This window comes from Mixophyes fleayi, chromosome 4, assembly GCF_038048845.1.
Source record: "Mixophyes fleayi isolate aMixFle1 chromosome 4, aMixFle1.hap1, whole genome shotgun sequence".
Taxonomy (NCBI): Eukaryota; Metazoa; Chordata; class Amphibia; order Anura; family Limnodynastidae; genus Mixophyes; species Mixophyes fleayi.
The window spans coordinates 283,460,536-283,484,855 of record NC_134405.1 but is presented as its reverse complement, the minus strand read 5'-3'; the positions used below and the strand labels follow the sequence as shown (position 1 = coordinate 283,484,855).

The window sequence follows — 24,320 nt, the reverse complement described above, 5'->3', positions numbered from 1 at the left end:
CCACCTGCACTTTTTTCCTTTAAAATGTTCCTAATAAGCTGAGTTGAATCTTGCCCCCCAGGCTAAAATTTACCAGCCCTCCCCTGGTGCCTGTCACCTCAAAGGTTGAGAACCACTGCTTTAGATTAAAATGTAAAAAGGAAGGGTGACAGCATTATGGTCATGAGTATTTTGTGTTGACATATTCTACTTTACAGCATCCTTGCCTACACTTCCGGTATGTCCGTGAGACTCCTTCACTTTGGATAGTTTACCCTGGCCCACGGGAGAGCAAGCCTTTTTCCCAGTTCCCACCCACTTTCCATCAAAGTGGGCTATATGTGGTCTTCTTTGGATGCAATTCACCGCAAATGGTGTTATTTTGATCCCTGGGAACAATGATACGGTTTGCAGCATCACGCCACCCCCTCTGCACTTGCCACTTGTCGTCCTCTCCTAGAGGGTAGGTTTTAAAGTTAGCAAGCATGCTTTACAGTTGTGTTTATGTATTTTAAATGAATATGTGTTCATTTATAATTATACACTTTTACTTATGTATTGTTAGGAAAGACAGTTTGAACACCAAAATGCACAGCTTGCTATGCAATGACACAAATGCCACAAAGCACTGAAACTACAATAATGACTGGACGTAGCAAAAAGCATTGTAGGGCTTAAACAGTCAAGTAAAGTAAAATAACCTCTTTGAACCAGCCTATCTGCTATATGCTTACAGTGAAAGGGACTGGGTCTTGTTTCTAGTGTCATAAATTTATGATGGCTTACTCCCAAGTGCAGCTACAGATATTGAGTTGGGCTATCATTGGTGGCCTGTATGATCACCGTTTCCCAGCACTGAATAGAATGCTGTTCAGTATAAGCCACATATGGTTCTTTTACATTCAGAAAGCAGTGGTGATCCCATTATTCCTGGGATCCCCTGCAGGAGTGTCAGCTTCTGAGTCTGAGAAGATCCATATAGGCGATCAAGAAAAATAACTTGATGTTAATTTAAATATGTGTCATTCCCAAGGATAACATTTCAATTTTATTCACTGCCATATGGGAAGTACTAAGCTTATGGAAAATGGGTTTCATTAATTAATCAGGAGGAATGATTTGTAAGATTAGAGGTGAGAGCATAGGGATGCTATGTGTGTAAGGAAAGTGGTTAATTGGCTGTGGATTTGTGTACCAAAAGCTCCGTGCCTCCAGGTTAAAATGCTGCAGATCCATCTATGGATACAGTTGTGAGCATTTATTTGTGGATAATGGTGCTAATGCTATGAGTGCATTTTGGTCATTTTGGTTTTAATAACTAATTTACAAAGCATGCAGATCTCTGGATTCAGTATATTAAATAAGATGGAAACGGATACAAATATTATTTATTAGCACAAATTTTTATCTGGTCTGATCAAAAAAGATTACCTTATTGCCAGATGCTGGTAGTTGCACAATCTGCAGTGATCCTATAGAGCCCAGTACTGAGAAGGAAGCCATGGTTAAGACTTTTTTGACCAGAGGTTACGAACCTCAATTTGAACAACAATTTATTGCTAAAGTAAATCAAACGGACACTCATCTGATCCCCAAAAATCAGGATGATTTTCAATTTTTAATTATTTTTTTACAGCACTCGCAAATATTTAAAGAATAATACAAGGCAACTGAACATTATTGGCAGTAGATTCTTCTCTCCTGAATATATTTAAAGGGACATGTCCCTTGAGCTATAAGACAGTACACAATTTAAGGGCTCTATTTGTAAAAGAGAAACAGAAAATGACAGATCAATAGCAAAACAGTATAGTTTAAATTATTTTGGGACCAGCAGTTAATTTTTGCATTCAAGTTTAAAGATGATAAAGCTAAAACAGAGATTGACTTGCACAATAATCTATGTAATTTACATAATTCAATGCCCTAGTGCAGTGTTGGTTAACCTGTGGCACTCCAGGTGTTGTGTAAGTACAAGTTCCAGCATACCCTTCTAGCAATAAGCTGCTATATATTGGTAAAGCATGCTGGGGCTTGTAGTTTCACAACACCTGGAGTGCCACAGGTTAGCCAACACTGCCCTAGTGTTATGTTTACCAAACCCAGTCAGAAGGTCAGAATTTAAACTGTTAGAATTGACAGTGGCTAACCACAGGTTATAACAAACAGGTAAAAGTGATCAACCTGTAACTCAGAACTTTGCTCAAATAAAACATGGCTTGCCACTCTGTGATGCGTGGCTATAGAGAAAGAACCCCCATTACCAGGAGGAGGAGGGCATCAAAGACTCGTTAAGTCTACAATGTTTCTGGACTTACCTGTTCTCCGTACCTTTTATGATTCTCGTAAGCTTTGAATATGTTGAGTAGCTTTTTTTTAAATGAGCGATATATATAGATATATATATAGATATAGTGCAGGAATCGGCGCTCAAGGTGTGACAGTATTGGAAAATAAACCAAAGTTCAGTGGAAAATATAAGTCATAAATAAATGGATCTTTCAAGATTCTGGATAGTCCTCTTGGACCAAGGTTATAAGTCCAGTCTTGTATATATGTAAAAGACAGAAAACAGAGAAATCAGAGGACTAGTGTGTATATGTGATAGCCCATCACCATAATCACCACACCAAAAGATCAATAAAATAGCTTATCTGCATAAACTGCTCTTATTCAAAGGCAGGAACCGTTTAGCTGTGTAGCAACTTCCAGAATAATAATATAACCAGCTTCCCCGGTATCATGATGTTTCTCCAGAAATCTGCATAATCAGCACATCTGTATGTCTGTTCCTCAATCATACACCAGTCACAAAACCTCTCCTCCACTCATCAGATATGGGGAAACAAGATAATGTACCATATGGTGTAGTATTTCAAAACAACGGATATTTAATTTGCAATCATATAGAATATGCACTCACAATAGATCAATCAAAAACATGCTTATCTGTTATACAGGTTACACTGATTGCTGTAGATCCAGCCCCTCGGGTATACGCAGGAACTTCCCACAGTCTCCGCACAGAAAACTTAATGGTTAGATATTCCAGGTAGACTCAGGACAGGGATGCACAGTCAGTGGCAAAGCCTCAACGCGTTTCGTCTAAATGACTTCTTCAGGAGGAATGTAGGAATGTAAATCCTGACCACCTTTACCTGTCACAAACCACACTCTGTGCACTCGTTAATTGGAAGTTTACTGTTAGGGAACACAAAGGATTCCAGTCTTACTCGCACTCTCACCGATCTCTTAGGCTACATCTAACTAGTCCTTTACCCAACACAGGCGCATACTTCCACACCTCTCCCCAACTGTGACCAGCTACGTATAAGGCCTGTAGTAAACCTCTGACATAATTACCAATTGAGCACACTCTGCGTTCTGATAGCGAAAATGGTTAACACTTCCCACCATGGTATTTAAAGGGTTTACACGGCCAAGCACTGAACCTCTTCCAAGCAGGCAGTGAATTCATTTAGAGCAATAATCACTTATTAGAGTGTGGATTTAATATACAAAATGTACAATGCTTATAGGTTATAAAAACAATTAATAAAAGTTGACATGACATAACATAAGCAAAACATATAAAATAAAAAGATACAGTTTCAGAGTATAAACTTACATATGAGTTGTATAATCTGAACCAGGGGAAGTTGGCTTGGAAGATGGACAACTGATCAATGTTGATTGATTTCCCAAAAGACTGACAATTTCTAGTAAATATTCTCATCTTGTTAAAGAAATTTTTCCCACCTTCCCCCTCCTACTTGGATAGGGTCTCCAAGGGGGACCTGTGACAGATTTACAACCACAAACTGTTTTAATTCCCAAAGCTAAAACTTCTTTGGAAGTGTCACACCCACCCAATTTTATTATTAATATATCCAGTACCATTTTGTGATTGGCAGTGGCATGTTGGCATGTAGTGGGTGGAGGGGTGCGATAATTGGTGGTAATGTGTAGCGTGCGACTGAAAGGTCGAGATTAGTGAGGGGATGAGTATGGTCACTGTCAGCAGTGATGTTGAGTATGTATGGTTGTAATACAGAGGAATTTTTATTGTTTGAGGGTTTGAGTACTGTCCCTACATAATTTGTAGACTGGACTGTGAAAGTGTAGTCATAGTATTCCAAAGGCCTGGTAGGCAGAGCTGGGGAAGAATCACAGAGAAAGCATTTGTAGAGTTTCTAAAAGAAAGAGGAGAGACTGTGATGCAAAATGAACAAAGCAAAAGAACCTTAGATGCAGCTTTTGATGCTAATTTCAATGTTTGAATATAGGCATTATTAGCAGGAGAGAATAGATGGAGTAAGTGATATAAGTGGGTGTATATTAGGTCATGTGCATTAACATTGCATAATTTATTAAGAAATGAGATACCTTACATCAAGACAACCAAGACCCCTCAGGGACCAAAAGCCAATAGAAATGTCAAGGGGTCATTGAGATTTCACATCAAAATTAAATTTCCCTGTTTTTACTGCTGAAAGGGTCACCAAAGTCCCTCATTAGTTTACAATCCATCATAAATAACAAAAACGCATCTACTGTCCAATTTTTTCGACACATTACAATGTTACAAGGCAACCGTGGATACAGAAGGGGGAACAGGAAACTGTCTGACCACTGGGTCAAACTGTACATCGAATGGCAACCCCTGGCGTAGGTGCAGAATATCTGGGCATGGGGCACTCCTTAGGTCTTGGCATGCCACATGGCTACATGTGTCAATCGTGTCTTGAGCCAGCACTGCGCTATGCAAATGAATGTACATCCGACCATTCATTAAGCCCTCTATGTCCAACTCAACATGACCCCTTGTATGTTCTTAATATCTGTTTTTACTTTTGAATATACAACTTATATATACTTCACCTTCAGATTCTGTTTTGAAGCATTGAAGATTGTCATTGTCATTTTTCAACATTTAAACTTTATAAATACATTTTAGATTGTTACATATGATGGAGAAAATTTACAAATTTAAAATAAAAAAATTTAATAAACTGGTGCTTAGAATCCAATTGGTTGGGTTGCTGTGCAAAAAATGTGTGTTTTTTAGCTAATGATTTATCCTTGGCACCATTTTTCATTATGAATTGCAACATTTATTTAATTGTCCTATATCATATAATGCTAACATATGTTTTAGCAATTGTATCTTAATAAGGTAAGTTTTAATTTCTCACTTTCTGCTTCCTTACTATTCTATTGATATATTCACAATTCTTGCTTATTGAATGTTCTTGTGTTCTAGTACAGTTTAGAATAAAAGCAAACGACTGACTTGTTGCTATGGGTTAGATTTTTGATTCTTCTTAGTTTTTATGAGTATATTCAATTGCATTTTCCCGCTCACTAAACTGATTTCACTGTGAAAGGACATCAGTGATTAGTGGGGATATAAGGGTCTATATACCAAATGGGGAAAAGCCCTTTCTCCAGCAAAACGGACAACCCCCAGGCCGGTGAAAACTATCTCTTCCTATTGTTGGCGATAGTCTTGTCGGAGGCCTCTGTCGTATGCTAGGGAATCCTATTTAACATGACCAGCAGAGGTACAATTAGGACCGCTGTACTCCTATTGCTATTGACATCTCAGATGGACCAAAGATTGTCTGGCAAATGGTAAAAGATCTCTTCCACTGCCAGCCAGTATCTCTGTGGAGCTGCCCTGGAGAAATTCAAGTGGTAAATAAAGGCGAGATAAGATCAGCACCAATAGAAAATATTTCATATCACCAGGTGTCACGAACACCCAGCCTGTCCCAGATACAGCAATCTGAACAGCTGGCCGTGACTGGCGACACCTTAGTCACTTAGTGGTGGCACCTTCGTGGTGGCACCTTTTCTGCCACCACAAAGAATTCCTTACGTTCACCAAAACCACTTATCAACTTTGAACACTTAAATCACATACACATGTAGCATGAGCCTCCCTGGGCTTTGTATGTTCACAAAGAATCACAGAGTATACACTAGATGAAATTTATTTAATCTGAAAAATGTTTCCAAGGCTTATTTACAAAAATGAATAACAAGACATACAATATGTTACACAATTGAGTTTCAGAAAATAAAATAGGAAATAAAATCAGAGTCACTACTTACTAGTTAAGACCTGATGTGTGAGGAAACACAGTTGATAAGGATGGGAAATTTCAGTCTTGATAGACCCCCTCATGAAATGCACACTCTGGTGTTTAAAGCAGAAGATTTTAAACCCTTTTTCCACATATCCCTCACCCCTCACATTTGGAGTTTAGCTGTACATAAAGACAGAATAATCTCACAAAAGTCACAGGGTTTTCAAAGTGCTCGGGATGTCCTGAGATCAGAATGTGCATGGGCCTTGAGTTCTCACCTCTGCTCCTTCTGCTCAGGCTAGATGGTTTACAACTTTGAGCGTCAAACTCCTCCAAGACTCTATCTCTCCCTGATCTGGCTATTTCAAAAAATCAATGACACTTGCATAAGTTCAAACTCATGTCATCTAACAAAGCACACGTTGAGATTACATTACAAGGTTACATAAAATATTCACATGGTCATACATGAATTCAACAGAAAATAACAATCAGTCATTAGATAAACTACATAATCATCACACCTACCCCTAAACCTAGGGCACGGAGATCTGTGACCTGTCACTATCTCTCCTGCCCATTCACCACTTCTGCCCCTAGGTGCGAGAGGCCATGTTCTGTGCTCTTCCAGTGCTGTATGGTGAAGTTATATTGCTTCAAAATTAAGCTCCATCTTATCAGCGTTCCATTATCCCCAGAAACTCTATTCAGCCAACCTAGAGGATTATGGTCTGTGATAATGGTGAAATTAAGTCCATACAGATAGAGCTGTAGTTTTTGAAGTGCCCATACGTTGGCTAGGCCAGGGTTTCCCAAACCCAGTCCTCAGGGCTCCCTAACAGTGCAGGTTTTCTGGATCACATGTGACATATTTGGGACCACCTGTGGATCTGTTACAATGTGTTAGTCAGTAATGAATACACCTTTGCTCCTGCAAGGAGATATGCAAAACCTGCACTGTTAGGGAGCCCTGAGTTTGGGAAACCCTGGGCTAGGTACTCTCGTTCAATGGTAGCATACTACACCTCCTGAGGGAGTAGTTTTCTACTTTGGAAAATGATAGGGTGCTCCTCCCCCTGCGTTGTCACCTGGCTAAGGACAGCTCCTAGTCCATAGTTAGATGCGTTGGTCTGTACTATAAATCTCCATTTGAAATCTGGGGCCTGTAGCTCAGAGGACTGGGCCAGAGCAGATTTCAGAGCTGTAAATGCATTTTCACAATCCTCTGTCCAATTAACCACCTGTGGTAACCTCAGTAAGAGGTTTTGCTAGGGTGCTATAATGGGGTACAAATTTTTACCCAGCTGTACCTAAGAAAGACATGACCTGTTTTTTCATGGTAGGGGTTGGCCACTTCCCGTGATAACCTCTACCTTGCCTGGCTCTGGGCAGAGGGTACCTCCCCCTACACAGTGCCCCAAGTACTGCAGTTCACGCATGCCAAGCTGGCACTTCTCTGGCTTGATAGTCAGACCTGCCTCAGTAATTTGGCCTAAGACACTATTCAGATGGATCAGGTGCTCCTCCCAGGTCTGACTGAACACCGCAATGTCATCCTGTTAGGTAACTGCATGTCCCTCGTGTCCCTCTATCAGGTCATTGACCAGGCGATGGAAGGATGCAGGGGCATTTTTAAAATCCTCCAAGACCCTATCTCTTCCTGGTCTAGCTATTTCAAAAGATTAATGACACTTGCATAAGTTCAAACTTATGTCATATAGCATAGCACACGTTTGAGATTACATTATTCACATAGTCACATAGTGAATTCACATAGTCATATATGAATTCAGCAGAAAATAACATTCAGTCTTAAATATACTACATAATCATCACACCAGATTTTGTTAAAAAGTGTACATATTTTCTTCTGCTGCTAATTACCCATCAGTAAATATAACAACATGAAAGACCGTAAAGCACCTTATGCCCTCTTTCAGTAATATAGAACTTGTCTGCAGCAGGCACCAATAGGGGTATTGTGAACATAGAGAACTTACAGTTATTTGTAAGGGTTAACCCATCACATAATTGTTTGAAATAAAGCCTTAATCATAACTGCAGTGTAAATCGGGTATATCAATTTAATCCATTGATAAGTTGAGCTACTAAAGTGTAAAATGTGAAGTCAGAAAGTCTGTTGTGTGTGTAATTAATGGTTCTGCACATCCCAGTGTTAGAAGATAGCTGTGTCACCTGTAGGAGCTTCAAAGGGCCCCTGCTGTGAGCTATATCCTGACACAAGTTAGTTTTTGGACACCTGAATAGACTTTGGGGGGCCGGTCACAGCTTGACATCCTCGCAGCCAATGGCAGCATTTGAAGGCCTATACAGGTATATATAAATATGAGCTTCAAAGGAAAATGTCTTCATAGTTCATATTTTGGGAAATCTGGGTTGTACTCCATACTGAGGAGCAGATATCGCACCAGGGTTGTGAATGACAGGTACCCGGGAACAGCTATAATCACATATCTTTGGGAAAGGTATGTCACATTGTCATAATTCCATCATGTTTGGTATTTAAATGTCCAGGAGATTATGACCGGTTTATTGAAGGGGGAGATATATCTCTGGAATATATCTGTGAAGAATTACCCAAAGATCAAAACTCTGGGAATATTTGTGAGCAAACTATAGTGCCTGCCCCCCTATTAGCATTAACACTGCCCCTGTGAAGACCGTCCCATTTCATTTTGCTTAAAAAAAACTGTGTTGGGAAGGGGCAAATTGTCAGTCTTTTGGGAAAATCAATCCACATTGATAAGCTGTCCATCTTCCTAGCCAATTTCCCATGGTACAGATTATACAACTCATGTAATTTATGCTCTGAATGTAACCCCTTTTATTTTAAACTGCTATGCTTGTGTATGTTATGTCAGTTGATTATTAATTGTTTTTTTTATATTTGAATGCCCTGTACTTTTGTATATTAAATCTATAAAATTAATAAGTTACTCTAACGAATCCATTAGCCTGTTAAGAAGAATATAGTTCGACCAAGTTAACCCTTTGAATGCCGGTGTGCGATTTGTTAATACAGTTGACTAACAAGCCTAGTGTGTGCTTGCATTTACATCTGTGTAACAGTCTGGAGGTGTGGAGAGTTAACCCTTAGTTTGCTGGTGTGCATCTTGCTAGCCTGTGGGTAGCCAGAAGCCTTGTGTGCCAATGTGGGACAGTACATTGGGGTCCTATTGCCCGTATTCAATAGGTGGTAGCAAACCTGAAGTGTGTGGGGGTGTGAGCGTGTAGTGTGGGGGCGATTCATTAGGTCTATATCCTGTGTGATAGGTAGAGAGATACTGTGGGCTGGAATCGTGTGTAACCTCATACAGTAAACACCCCAAAGTCACGAAAGCTGGGAGCGTGTTTGTGGTAAGGTGTTACAAAGTAAACATTATAGCTACAAGGTAAACAGCATGTGTAAATTCTGTATTCTAACCATAAGGCAGGGCAAGTAGTAACAATGACTTGCAAATAATCTTAGTAGCAAGTTGGGGATACACTGTATATTTTTTGTTATAAAGAGTAGTTACTCCTCACTACAGCACCAGAGGGATGATAATGATATCAGTATAGACCTGCTTGTTCATATTCACAAATGTACTGAAGCTCCCTAGAGGCAGACCTGCTGCGAGGACCATATTAATGCAGAATTTTATCAGCTTTGAAACACTGTAAATGTATTTCAATATTTTATTGTGTGTAGGGAGAAATTGTTCTATACAAAGCAAGATACAACAACGTCAATAGTTTTCATTAATACAATTGAATACTCTATATGCAAAATAATTTTTCTAAGTAATCAAGTACAATGCAGCCACACCTCACTAGTATTGAATGCAGAGCCCATTCTAATACCCAATATACAATACAGAGATACAGAGATAATTCTAGTGAACAAAATGACCAATATATAATACAGTCAGCATGCTAGCAACATCTATACAATATTGAGAGCATTCTATTGACCTTTATATAATATAGAGATAGTTCTAGTGACATCTGTATGATACATAGAGTATTTTAAAGACCACTGTACTATTGATGTTCAACCATTTTCTAATTGGGACCCAAAACATGTTTTTTTCTGGGACCCCAAAAAAGGCAATCCGAAATAGAATGTAGTGTATATCTAAACATCATGGTACACGAAAAACAGATTCTGGAGTCTCGGGTCCAGGTCATGTGCATACATGCTGTATGTTATCTTAGCAATCAGAGTAAAGATCTGCCCAACCCTGCATTGTAATTGGTAAATAATACTGGATGAAAATTGCACATATGCACTACAATTGGCTGCAAGAGTCCACCGTAGAAATGGCAGCCAGCACTGCGCACCAGTTGAAAGTTCAGGTGGCTGTCACTATAGGTTGCTATGATCGTCTTTAGTACTTCCCCTACCAAGTCAGTATAGGTGACTCCTGCAAAAGCATCAGACTTCACAGGCCTGATAAGGTGGATAATTGAGAAATCTTGCTCAACCAGTACACTGATAATCAATCTCCTGTCTCTATTTTCGTGTAATTCTAATTTTGTGTCTTCGTTTTTTTTTTTACAATTTTAATGCTATTTTTAGCAAACAAAACACACTTGGAAATGATCCCCAATATTTTCAGATTGTTGTATATTTAACAGCATTGGAGGAAAATAGTAAGCAACAAAAAATAACTCTAAGGCAAAAGACACTGAACAGTGTATGCAAATATTTAATAAATAAATAAATATTTTTATTGATTAACAATGTGCTAACCATACATTTCACTGCAGTAACATTTACAATATGTAGATAATATATACAGAGTAACCAATCAATCTATAAAATACAGTACAAAATTAAATTTGCACAAAACCCATGTCTATTAGACAAAAACCATCAATATCTGGTTACAATTAGAAAAGGGGGTAGGGAAAGAAATAGCACTGGTAAATGTCACTAATAAATTACACAATTACCATAAATATAGTTTAGTACAACAGAAAAGAGCAGGCCTGGCCAATCTGTGGCTCTCCAGGTGTTTTTGAAACTACAAATCCCAGCATTCTTTGCCAGTACATAGCCAGTTGATAGCTGGCACAGCATGCTGGGACTTGTAGTTTCACAACACCTGAAGAGCCACCCCTGACCAGGCCAGGAATAGTCACATCAATGCAGCTAAATAATAATCTGAACAGTTTAAACATACTCCTGTCGTATCATAAACTGAAATGCAACATCTTTCCTAGTACGGTTTTGGATAATTGTCAACTATAAGCAGCGAATGTAACTGCTTATACATTAAACATCCACTGTAGAAGTGCTGTATAATATGATAGTACAAAATAACTATATATAATACTTGATTAAGCTTTCAATTTCACTTAGCAGGCTCTGGTGAATTTGTATACCTGCATAAATAAAGAAGTATAGTTTTAGTTTACTGTTTTAGTTTGCTGTAGAATTTTGACCTGCGATTTACAATGTATAGCTCAAGGGTGACATCAAGTGGCCAGACAAATGTTATGCACTACATATAATTTGATTGCATATGCAAAAGGAGTTACAAACATAAGTTTAATATCAGGTGGAATATAAAATGACTCTAAATGCCTCACAAATAAACTAAGAGATCCCTGTCTAAAATCCAAAATTCACTAAATAACAATTACATATCTGTTGTTCTATAGTTTTAAAAATGAATTAAATAAAGTAAATAGAAAGAAGCACATATTGGAAATTTGGTAGCTGTCTCTGAACCTCTATAATGTGGTATTGTATAGATTCTCTATACAAGGGGTATCCACAGATAGATTCAAGGGGTGATTCAGTCTGTTTTATCTATCTATAGCATATATATAAAAAAAGCTTCCATTACATTTATTAGTACATATCATTAAGGGGTATTTAGTATAATTAAACACACTATAGGGGGTAAACATTGGTAAACATTCACACATATATGTTAAAAGAGAAACCTCACAACATTTAATCAGGGCTAGACCCTGACCAGCCCACACTCCCCTGCTAACGCTGGCAGTGTGTTCTATGTAGAAGGGGTCAGCAAGTAGAGTGCAGCAGATATCACAGGACTTTCCTTGTTCCTGATGACCTGATCCTTTATCAGACAAGCAATGTTTTTACAGACTGCCAGTTGGAGCTTGTAAGTGTGAGCTGAGCTGCACCTGGCACAATCAATGTGTCGAAGGAATTGTTTGGGAACAGGTTTTATTTCACTTTTGGAAAAATTATCCTTTAATAATAAGTTTAGTAACGGTGAGAAAGTAAATTACTTTCACCTTTATCTTCAAAATAATGTTTTCACTATGAAATTCTTTAAAACATAGGAGCCATCTGTGTGGCTGCTGTGGGTGGTTGAGCATCCCCAATATTTTTGCTGCCACTGCCACTAACCATGTCTATGCATGACATTTATCACTCATATGGGAGGGGGGTGTAACAAGAGCACTCATGGGAACTGTAGATACAAATCATAGACAGAAAAAAAACAAACTTTCCTGGGCATTGACTCAGTCCTCATGTTATACATTTTACCTAAAATACATAAACAGTTAAACAATCCTACTGGAAACATTGACTTGGTTAAAGGGTCATTGCTAGAACCTATTGACATTTATTTAATTTGTTTTTGTGACCAATAGGACAGCAGCAGTTCACAGTCTTAAGGGTTACAAGTAAAGCATTGCAACATATTAACTCACATGATTTAAATGTAAAATTTTATTCATCTTAGAGGTTTTCACACTTTCAAAGCCCACAGTGAACGGCTCTTGTGTATGTATGTATGTATGTATGTATGTATGTACTATGTATGTATGTATGTATGTACAAACATATTAAATCCATGTGTAATTATGATGAAGAATTCACAAGAATTCACTTTTATGGGATTACTGGAATTGCTTTAGGTTTGGTGATAATCTCTAGCAAAAACAACATGGTCTCTTGACGGGCACATCTTTCTTACAATATATTATAGTAGATTTTAATCATATTTTTTTAAAAAACAAAAGTAGCTACTTTGCACAGTTTGGAATGGAATGTTCTTTTTCTGGAAAGGAACTCAAAAATAATTTTTGGATGTTACTACTCTACTTCATACTTGCATTCATACACTTTTTGTGGCACAAGACCGCGAAGGATGAGGGGGTGGGGGAAGGGCACGGTGAATAGTGTCATATTGGCACCGCGTCTCCGACACAATGACATAATTTCACAGTGGGGGTGTGGCCAAGATGATGCAATTCTCTGCAAATTATGTCATGGAGGCCCCATATTACCTACTTCACTAAGGAATGGGCAGGATGTGGGAGAATGGCCTGCTCTTCTGAGAGTCCGAGACACCTACCCAGAATTCAGGAATTTCAGAAGAGTAGGGATTAGTACAGATAATAGAATTTGAATGCAAGTAAAATTTAAACATATTTGTATAGAAAAAAGTACAGATTGAAATCTATTACATGCATCAAGCCATCAACCCACTAATTTTATTAACGGACTTCCCGAATCTTAGTTCTTTAGAATTAGGCAAATTTGTTACAAAGATACAGCATATCTCACACAATCACAAAGATTAGTTAATACTGTAAACATAGATGATATGATATTCACACACTTGAAATAAACAGTGCAGGAAATAAGACATTTAAACAAAACTATCACACAAATGTAAGTCACAAACAATAGAGAGGATACTTGTTTCCACTTACACACACATTTTGTAATGTGCTTGCTTGGATATTATTGATCATTGTTCCAAGCTAACCCATCACTCACAAAACTATGTCGGTATATCCTCTCCTTTTTATAAATGGATACACATCAAAGGATGCATGATTATAAGGCCTGCTATTGGGGTATCTTAGGAGACATCCTCTAGGGACAGTGCTAGACTGTATATGTGTCCAGCATTACCCTAGTAGAGAGATACACATTCATAGGACAGTCAAAAAGAGGGTGGACAAGACCTTTATGCATAGACAAAAAGGTGACAGCAATTAAGAAGCAGAGAGGTAATCAGAGAAGCTCACAGAAAGAGACATCCACAGGAAAATGAAGGGGAGGGCTTTCTTGGGTTTAGCTATCCCAGGAGCTGGCTATGCTGCTGAACTGGAAGGCTTTAACACATGACCATTTAAAATTCTGCCCTTTACTGTTTCATTTTTGCCTGGTGGGTCCTTTCTCGCTGTATATGTTTTTTGAGCACATCTCTTTTGTACCCATCATTGGTTATTTGTAGGGCACCACTTATGCACTTTGCACAAAAAGGCATCTGTCTCCTTCACTTATCGGAGGCATCCATTTTCTGGACTGACCCAATATGCAACCAATTACTTTGCTATCAAACAGTGACATCATTGAGGCATTGCTTGACTAGTAGTCATCATCATCTAATTATTTATATAGTGCCAATAGTCATGAGGTTCTAATGAATACAAGCTAAAAAATATTACTTTAGCCTAGAAAATGGCTACATCCGCTGTGTGAAGATGACAGGTCCTTTTTAAAGTTACAACTGAAAAACTATATACAAGCATACACTTATGATGTAGAGTTCTTTCAACAACTGCCTTATCTAACAATCTCAGGAACTACACGCAAGGAAGAAGTGTTAAATGGTTAAACATGTTTCAATAAAACATAGATGTGTTTAGGTTGGCTAGTACATTTGAAATGCAAGCTTCATGTGTGAATACACATAATCCTGACATTGCTGACTAATTATTATCCTAGCGCCTGACATATGAAGAATTGTGCTCCAAAATTAGGATTTATGCCAGGCTTTGTCCAACTACCAGAAACCCCAGTATAGCCATGACTTGAGGTTGGTATTGCTTGCTTTAAGATGCTTGTCTTGTGGGCTGTATAATAAACAATTTCATTTTTAAGAGTTATTAAGTCACTGATTTTGACGTGAATGCGCAAGAAAAAAACCTCTAAAACCATACATAAAAATAACAAGTTTACAACTATATGCTGAGCCTAAGGCATTTCAAGATGCATCCAGCTCTGCCTCAGTAGCATATACACCAGAGTTACATCAGGTGTACTTACACCCAGAAACACTTTAAATTTGATACGGAAAAATGCATTCACTATTAGGCTTGATTTAAATGAAAAAAAACCTATAATACAGCAGGTATGATATTATTTTGTTAGTATATGAATGAAAGTATCTAAAAGTACCTAAAATATGCCCAAAAGTCAGCTTCAGTGGTCAATCCACATTCAGCCAATCAAAAGCAAGTAGCTACTAGCTAGTGATGTCATCATCACTGTGTATTTGCACCTGCTCTCAGGCTCCCTCTAGTGACACTCTACTGACAGCCGTATCTGCATCTATGCGTCGGTTTGTCTCAGTTCAATTCCGTGAACACACCCTTACTGTATTTAGACTGTATTTGTACGTACCTTCAGGTGTTCATCATCGCTACTTACAACAGTCCCTGAAAACCAGTAAATAAAACCCCTTTTCTGCCACAACTATGACTACATCCCAGTCAGAATCTGAATGCAATTGCTCGAACACATATGTTTATGTATGAAAAATATAAAAACGCATGCATTATTTTGCACAACCCCACCAGCCAGTATGAATCATTCACCCCTAAACCCCTGTTTATGCCGGCTTATAAAGTTTACAGAAATGTGCCCATACCTGAGCAGCCATTAAATTCTAAATTAAAACTGATTGCTTCCACTACAGATGTGAAATAACAGATTAGAAGTAATACCAAAATGAGGAACAGATTATTCAGGAAATGCAGAAAAAATGTAACATATATACTGCATAGCATTATATCCACAAAGTGTATAGTAGGATGGAAATAGTGAGTTATATACAATGAGCTTGCATAATGCAAATAGTGTATGTGCCTGTCCATTGAACATGCATTGTGAACCCACATTTGTACTTGGCATGTAAAACATACATACATTTCCCTGATGTTTGCAGCTGGTCAATTGCGCAAACTGGAGTTTAGCACTGTGCTAAAAAAACACACAATTTGTATTGTGCGTCCATATGAAAGAACACTCTCAAATAATAATTATGAGAAATTAGGAACAGATATTAAACATATTACTTATATGAGATAAAAAAAGATACACTCTAAATATGTAAGAATTGAATTGGATACACACGAGGGCAGTGCTCCAATTTTTGGACTCTGCGTTCCTGTCCGTAGAGACAGCTGCATCTTATAGATTTAGATTCAAAGTGCCTGTGCTGAATATACAAGTAAACAGACTTGACAGGCGTGTAATCTGGGACAGCAGCAAGGCTAACCCAACATGTTTTGAGAAGCTTCTCCTTGCATTCTCATACACATTACACGTCTGTCAAGTCTGTTTACTCGTGATATCAGTACATAGATTTTGAGTCTAAGGCAAAGGTTAACTAAGTTTTTTTTTTATGAGTTTTGATGTGTAGTTTTCAAAGCCATGCAGTTTATCAACGGCAGCCCCCATGGCAAACTACCAGAAGAAAAACAAATATATCAGAACACATGGTCCTGATAGGTGAGATTATTTAAATCACATGTGGTTTGACCATAGTGACGATTTCATGCTTTTTCCCCAGGTCAAGCTGTTTGAATTAGTAGTACATATTATTATTGTCCATTATAAAGCACTGACATATAATGCAGTGCTGTACATTGAGCAGATCATGTCAGAAATTAATTACATACAATGACATAAAACATAAGGTGAAGATGGCCCTGTCCAAATGAGCTTACAATCTAAAACATGTGGACAACACTTGATACATGAAGTAGTGGGATAACAATTGGAGCTGCTGATAGGGAATTTGTCTGTGGCTATTGCAAGAAAGAAGTGTTAGCAGCCACCAAGTATAATGCAGCCATTGGCGACTGGCATTTCCATGCATCCACCAGTTGTGTGGTACAGTTTGAATGAGGTTAGACAGTGATAAGTGGAGACAAGAAAAAAAAAAACAAATAGTCTTTGTAGAAATATTAAAACAGTTAAAACTGTGCCTCACAATCTCCCTTAACTGAACTTCCTTCCTCTTCTGGGTCTAGAGAAGGCTGTTACTTTTGTGCTGCCAGTTTGGAGTAACCTTGAGTAACCCAGTATTTCTCTTTAGCATCATGGTCACTGTTGGAAACAGATTCAGGACGCACCAAAGAAAGAAACGTAGATGGTAATAAATCTTTAGATATAAACTAATAAAGAAAAATTGTGAAGCAGTTCTGTAAATCAACCCCAGCATCCCCCCTAAAAATAACTGTAACCAGCCTCAGCACTATGTATCTATGGGAGTGTGGTCCCTATCTACTATAGTGGACCCCAGGCTAGATAGGTTTGGCTGGTTGCAACTACAACAGGGGAACCACAAACCTGGGCTTCCCCTATCATACTAGAAGCCAGCCCCTCTCTAGTCAGTGCAGGGCTATGTGTTTATGGTGATGGAGGCCACCCTACCTGAGGCTACCAGCCCCACACACTGAAATGCATTGGGGATATTTAAGCCCCCATAGATATGGTGGCTGCGGTAATAAAAGAGATTATCTTCCCTGGAGTGTCAATTCTGCCACCTCTGTGGTCCCAGTAGATACCCCCAGTAGACACTAAAATATTAGAAAATAAAACACGCAAACACAACTGGTAAATAATGTTTTATTCAGAAAAAAAAAAAAATCTCAGAAAAACCCATGTTCACCATTTAACTATATAAAATTATATATATATATATATATCTCACTTATTCCTCTGGTCAACCTTCTGTACTTCTGAATAAATTGAGTGAGCAACTTCCACTTTTGTATTGTTTGTTTGAGAGGCATGTTGGTTTCAGTAGCTGATGAGGAGTGCTGGTGTTGTATTGTCATTTGGAGGCTTCTGGGGTACCTTTTGGTAAGTTAGCTCTCAATTTAGAAAACACACACACACACACACACACACACACACACACACACACACACACACACATATATATATATATATATATATATATATATTATATATATATATATATATATATATATAGCCCAATATAGGGACTCTCACTGTTTAGAGTTCGGACCACCCTATTAGCAGAAGTGCCGTGGAGTGGCAGGTGGCTTTCCATACATTTGCAAATCTGTGCAACTGAGACTTCTGCATTTTTATGTACAAGTAGAAATGGCAGCTCTTTTGCTGGTTATAGCTGTGTGCTGGGGGGATTTTCCCTGTATTGTTCCTTTCAGGATAACCCCACCCTTTCATGCACCTGCTATGAACCTATAAATTGATTGAGCAACTTCCACTTCTGTACAATCTTCTGTACTTGTAATGCATTGCAAAATTTTCTATAATGTAATACAATTTGCAAATGCAAATGCAGTTTGGGTGTTTTCAGACAGCTACATATTGATGGCAGTTTTTTGTATTTCACAACACATTCTGCTTCTTATACCGTTACATTGTTTTTGTAAATTACCATACCTCCTAGCTGTCTCAATTTAGACAGGACAATTCTGTTTCTGTGGGGTGTTCAACTATCCCAATAGTCAGTAAATTTGTCTCAACTCATGTGACTGCTAGTATATATCCGAGATGAGTGATTCGGTTTCTGAGAAATCCGACAGATCCGAGAATTGTGGATCCGAGTATAAACAAAACACCACTCGATTCTCGGATCTGAAAATGAAGCAAAACGTAATTTCCGGATTTTTTTTCCCCAAAACTCTTGCTAGTTTGAATAGATATCTTCATTATACACTATATTGACAAAAGTATTTGGACGCTTGACCATTACACCAACAGGGAGTGTAATGATACTCAATTCAAATACATATACTTTAATATGGAGTTGGTCCCCCTTTTCCAGTGAAAACAGCTTCCACTCTTCTTGGAAGGCTTTCCACAAGATGTTGGAGTGTTTGTGGGAATTTGTGTCCATTCATTCTGTAAAGCTTTTATGAGGTCAGGCACTGATGTTGCACAAGAACGCCTGGCTCGCAATCTCCGTTCCGGTTCATCCCAAAGGTGTTTGACAGGGTTGAGGTCAGGTCTCTGTGCAGGCAAGACAAGTTCTTCCACACCAAACTCCTCAAACCATGTCTTTGTAGTCCTTGCTTTGTGCACAGTCATGTTGGAATAGATAAGTTCCTTTCCCAAACTGTTGCCACAAAGTTGGAAGCATAGCATTGTCCAAAATGACTTTCTATGCCCTTCACTGGATAGAAGAGGCCTAGCCCAAACCCTGAACAACAGCTCCATACCATTATCCCTCCTCCACAAAACTTCACAGTTAGTATAATGCAGTCAGGCAGGTACCATTCTCCAGGCATCCGCTAAACCCTGATTTGTCCATCTGACTGCCAAACAGAGAAGAGTGATTTGTTACTTCCACGGAACACCTTTCCATTGCTCCACAGTCTAGTGTTGGTGTGCTTTACACCACTCCCTCTGACACTTGGCATTGGCCTTGGTTATGTGAGGCTTGCATGCAGGTGCTTGGCCATGGAAACCTATTACATTTAGCTCCCACAGCACAGTTTTTGCACTTACATTGATGCCAGTGGAAGTTCAGAGCTTTTTAGCTATGGAATCAGCATTGGCGAAATTTAACGTTGACCCTGCTCTTTGATTTTGCGTGGTCTTCCACTTCATGGCTGACTTGCTGTTGCTCCTAAACGCTTATGTGGTGGTCGAGACTGATGGGATTTCCTTCCCTTACCTTGTCCTCCAGACACGAGTCAGGTTCTTTTTTGGTCGGATATCCGGTGGTCAGGAGATAAATACTTCAATGAAAGGGACAAGGATTGGTCAAATAACTTGGGTTTATTAATAATGCGGTAAAGATAATTTTGGTAAGCCACCGCGCCACTGACCCCTTCAACTCAATGGTAATGGCAAAATATTAATTTGATCAACATAGAGCACGATAGCATTTAACATATAATATACAACTGGTGAGTATAAGGCACAATTGCGATAACATCTTAAATAACAATAAATCAATTCCCAGGTAAATCACCCAACATTAACATTCATCTAAAACATTTGGTGCACCAATATTATCCCTGGTAACGTTACCATATTTTACACTCAGTACTGGGCTGACCTGTGCACAGGAATTTTGTAGTACATTAAATCTGTCAGCATGAAGGAAAGCAAGTGGAGGAATCTGTGACAAAGGTGATTTGCAGACCTACTGTACTTTCAACTAGAGTTCCTTCATATGATCGACTTCCAGCAGTAATACCTCTTATCTCTCTCAGCCTGTTCCTGAGGTAGTGAGCAGCTACATGGAAAGATTCAACTCAGATTTCTTATCATTCGGTCTGTCTTCTTGTCACTCATAAACCTCCTCTCTCTCCCTCAGAAGTCTAGAACTTTCCTCTCCCCACTGCCTTCTGGGAGTTCACAGTTATTACCAAACTCAGTGGACTTGTTGCTATGACACAAACTCCTCCTTCCTGCACATCATCCTGGGCACACCTCTTCAGTTCAACTGTCAACTGTCATTCCCACTGTGTCTTTCTCAGCCTCTATTAACCCCTTGTAGCTCTGCATTTCAAAAGCGTTTATGTACTTCCTCTGTGCTGTTTAACAGGGTTTTGGGGCACCACACTTCAACTTTCTAATATAATTTACAGTTAAACATGGAATATCCAGCAGGGATGAAATTTCACGAACCGACTTACTGCAAAGATGGCATCCTATCACAGTACCATGCTTGAAGTCACTGAGCTTTTCAGAACGACCCATAGCCCTCCCCCTGTTTTCATCTGCCATTTTAGAACAGTCAGCGTTTAGTTAGGAAGGTGGCTTGCAGGTTGTGCTCCTAAAATAGCTTGAAGGGAGTGACTAGAGCACTGTTTCTCAACTCAAGTCCTCAGGGACCCCTAACAGCGCAGGTTTTCCAGGTACCACCAGTAGATCTTTCAAAATGTGTCAGTAATTTCAAAATGTGTCAGTTAGTAATGAATACACCTGTAGAGATATGGAAAACATGCACTGTTAGGGGTCCATGAGTACTGGAGTTGGGAATGACTGGACTAGAGCGTTAGATTGGGTGAAATAGATTAGTTTACCTAGAAAACAATAGCTGTGATTAGTAGAATAGTTTGCTGATGGTTTGGATGTCAGTCTGTCTAAGCATTTAGATAGAGTACTAGCTGTTGTGTATGTGCACCTTATAGCATAGCATATATTATATAGATAGATCGATATAATTAGTGGCGATATATAAATAACTGATGATGATGATGATGATATATAGGGACAGAGCTGGATTAAGGTTCTGGGGGGCCTGGGGCACTTAAGACAGGGGGGGCCCCCTATTGTGTGATATGGTCTTCATTTTAGACAAATAAACAGGCAATGCTGTGTGCACTACTGTTAGATGCATGTAGCTCTGCCATCACAGCATAACAGTGTGAAGCAGTACATACCTCCCAGCTGTCCTTGCAGTCAGACCAAATCCTGACTAAGTGAGACAGTCACCCACATTCTGGACTGTCCTACTATATTGAGGACAGTTGGAAGATGGTCCTGCTCTCTCCTACCTGCTCTGCTCACTTTCACCACCTGTGGCTGCTGGTGTCTTAAGCACAGTTGCTGCTTGTGTAGATAAATCAATAGCACACCTTTAATAATTAGGCCTCCCTCCCTGCAACCAGCCCCAAACTTGAAATTAAATAAAATTAATACTATTCACATTTAATAATAGAACTATTTTCCCCAAGCATTTACGTTTAATATAACCATTTCCCACAACACCGGCATTAAATAATTCATATTTACAATTACAATTAATAAATAGAATGTATATTATTATATTATTATTATTATAGGAGCTTGTAAATTCATTATAATAGTATTACCTCTGTTCCAACCTCTGCTAAAATTGTAGTTTAGCATTTTTAATATGAAACTGTAATATCATACTTGCCAACGCTCCCGTCCGGAAGACTCCCGGATTCCGGGTGGGTCTCCTGGACTCCCGGAAGAGTGTGGCAGCCTCCCGCATCTGCCCACTTCCTAGTGAAGTGGGCAGATTTAAATCCAAAATGCCACGATTCCCTGAGAATTGCGGCATTTGGCCTCCGCTGTAAAATGATGCGTTTGCGTCATTATGGCAAGGGGCGGGAACAAAATGACGCAATTTTCTGAGCCCCGCCACACGCCAACATTCGCCCATCAGCTCCTGGGCGCCGACTGCCATAAGTTGACAAGTATGTGTAATAGATGAATTTCAAATTAATTGGTTTAGTTCTACTCAAGGGATTAACATGCAGTAGCTGTGCTTCGAGCAAGCAGTACTTCACTATGCATGAGCCATCTCCCACACATTTTTAGAAGAGCAGAGCAGAGGCCAGCCTAGCGGAAGGATGAACTGGCACCATCGGGCGCCCTCACCCCCGGGCCCCATAGCCATCACAGCCCCTGTGACTGCTACACTTCCAATCCTGGTTCTACTTTAATAGTAATGTAGTAGTAATAATTTACAATTGTATTGCCATAATCTGAACATATTTAATTTTATAGTTTTTAAAATAATTCTGTGCAGATTCAAGGCACCAATGATTCACTCATTCGGACAACATAATGGATTGGTGCTGTACATTAATAAAACAAATCTATATTTCTTCTTTTCTGTTTTGTAATGGACATATTGTTATGTATCCCAGAACAATATAACTATATCATATTCTTTTTCTGTAGCCATTGTTGTTGACATAAAAGGATTTAAAAGCACAAAACCCCCCAAAAAAACAAATCACTATTCAATCCTAAAACATTTTCTGTGTGAACAGCAGAGGGCAGCAAAGATTAGGCACAAGCTACTATACCAACTGATACAGTTGTTATGACCAGAATTTATTGACAGTGCTGTGAATTTATTAAGAAATGTAAATGATGTGGAAAGATGACAGCTACAATCAGGACATACACTTAAAAATCAAAACAATGTTTAGTGTAAATATAAACATATCAGTTACTTTCTGGAAAAAATAAAACCAGTTTGCAGAATGTGAATTTAAAAATAGACTTAAATATACAAAAAGGATATTATTTCATTTAATAAGGCAAACTAAAATCAATTGCCAATAGGTATATATTGCAATTGTTAACATAGCAGAATCCACATGGGGGCCTGACATCCTGTTTGGATTTGATTGAAAAGGACCCACTCATAGATGTGAAAACAAAGTGTGATTCATTAATGTTGACACAAAGTTATTACTTCAACATTCATTTAATTATACACCTATGCAATTAGAAGTCTAATATATCTCCTTTCAACTGACCATGATACTTGGTGATCCTATTGTTTAATTACAAACGTACAGTGATTACAACTTTATTAAATAGCAGTGTAGTTTTTGTCACTAGAAAATATGGTTAATTTTTATCTGAATAGTGGCGCTGTAATCCCAGGGGGAGGTGGAGGGATACAGAGGAGAGGTAATTGGACACAGGAGAGGTGGGGGGGCACCGGGAGCACAGCTTTGCATAATTTAATATGTTTTATATTACACTATATAGTGCTAAAATGCATCTAAAAGTAATTTCACTTTATCAAAGTCGAAATTCCTAGGCGACCCCTCAGGCCCCCGGCTGTTCATTTCAAAGTGGAGTTCCATACCAGCATTTCTAAATTTCCACTTCTGCCATTTGTTTCAATGGGTTTTCCAGCGTTCAAGAATTGTATAACCAGCACCAGTGCTATACAGCCTGGGCCTGTTCCCACTAAGACTGGTGAATAACAAGTGTGTGGTCCACCTTCTAAAGTGGAAACCAAAACAAGCTAGACACGCTGGGTTGGTCACACTATGAGTAGCATAGGGTCCTCCATCATAATGTGAGCCGCACCAGCCTTGCCAATTTGGGCTTGAACCTTTATCACCCCATAAAGGTTCACAAACTTATGAACTTGGCTCTTTCTCAAAACCCCTAGGATGTGGGTACAAGAATAATGGAAACAAATTGAGATCCTTGAAGTGGCATCTTTGTCACCCCAGTCATCCCAGTGTAGTGGGCATGGAGTCCATAAAATCTCTGCCTGTTTTACAAATATTTTTTGTAAGTAAATGAAGTAAATAAAGCACACATACACATTTTTAAGATAATGTTTAATGTAAACTACACATCATGATACCTTTGTTCACCATTTTATTATACCATCATTATCTAAATGGAATTATTGCTGTTTTGAATCTATTGGCATTGCATAATTTAATCCAATGAGAGTCCTTAAAAAACTGCTGATAAGCCACTTGTGTTGACCC

General features: G+C 38.7%; 1 protein-coding gene across 1 annotated transcript in view; it reads left to right on the top strand.

The window, feature by feature from the left end:
* KCNIP1 (potassium voltage-gated channel interacting protein 1) overlaps window positions 1–24,320 on the top strand; it is a 692,067-nt gene that overhangs the window by 227,147 nt on the left and 440,600 nt on the right. The gene's annotated exons all lie outside the window — the stretch shown is intronic.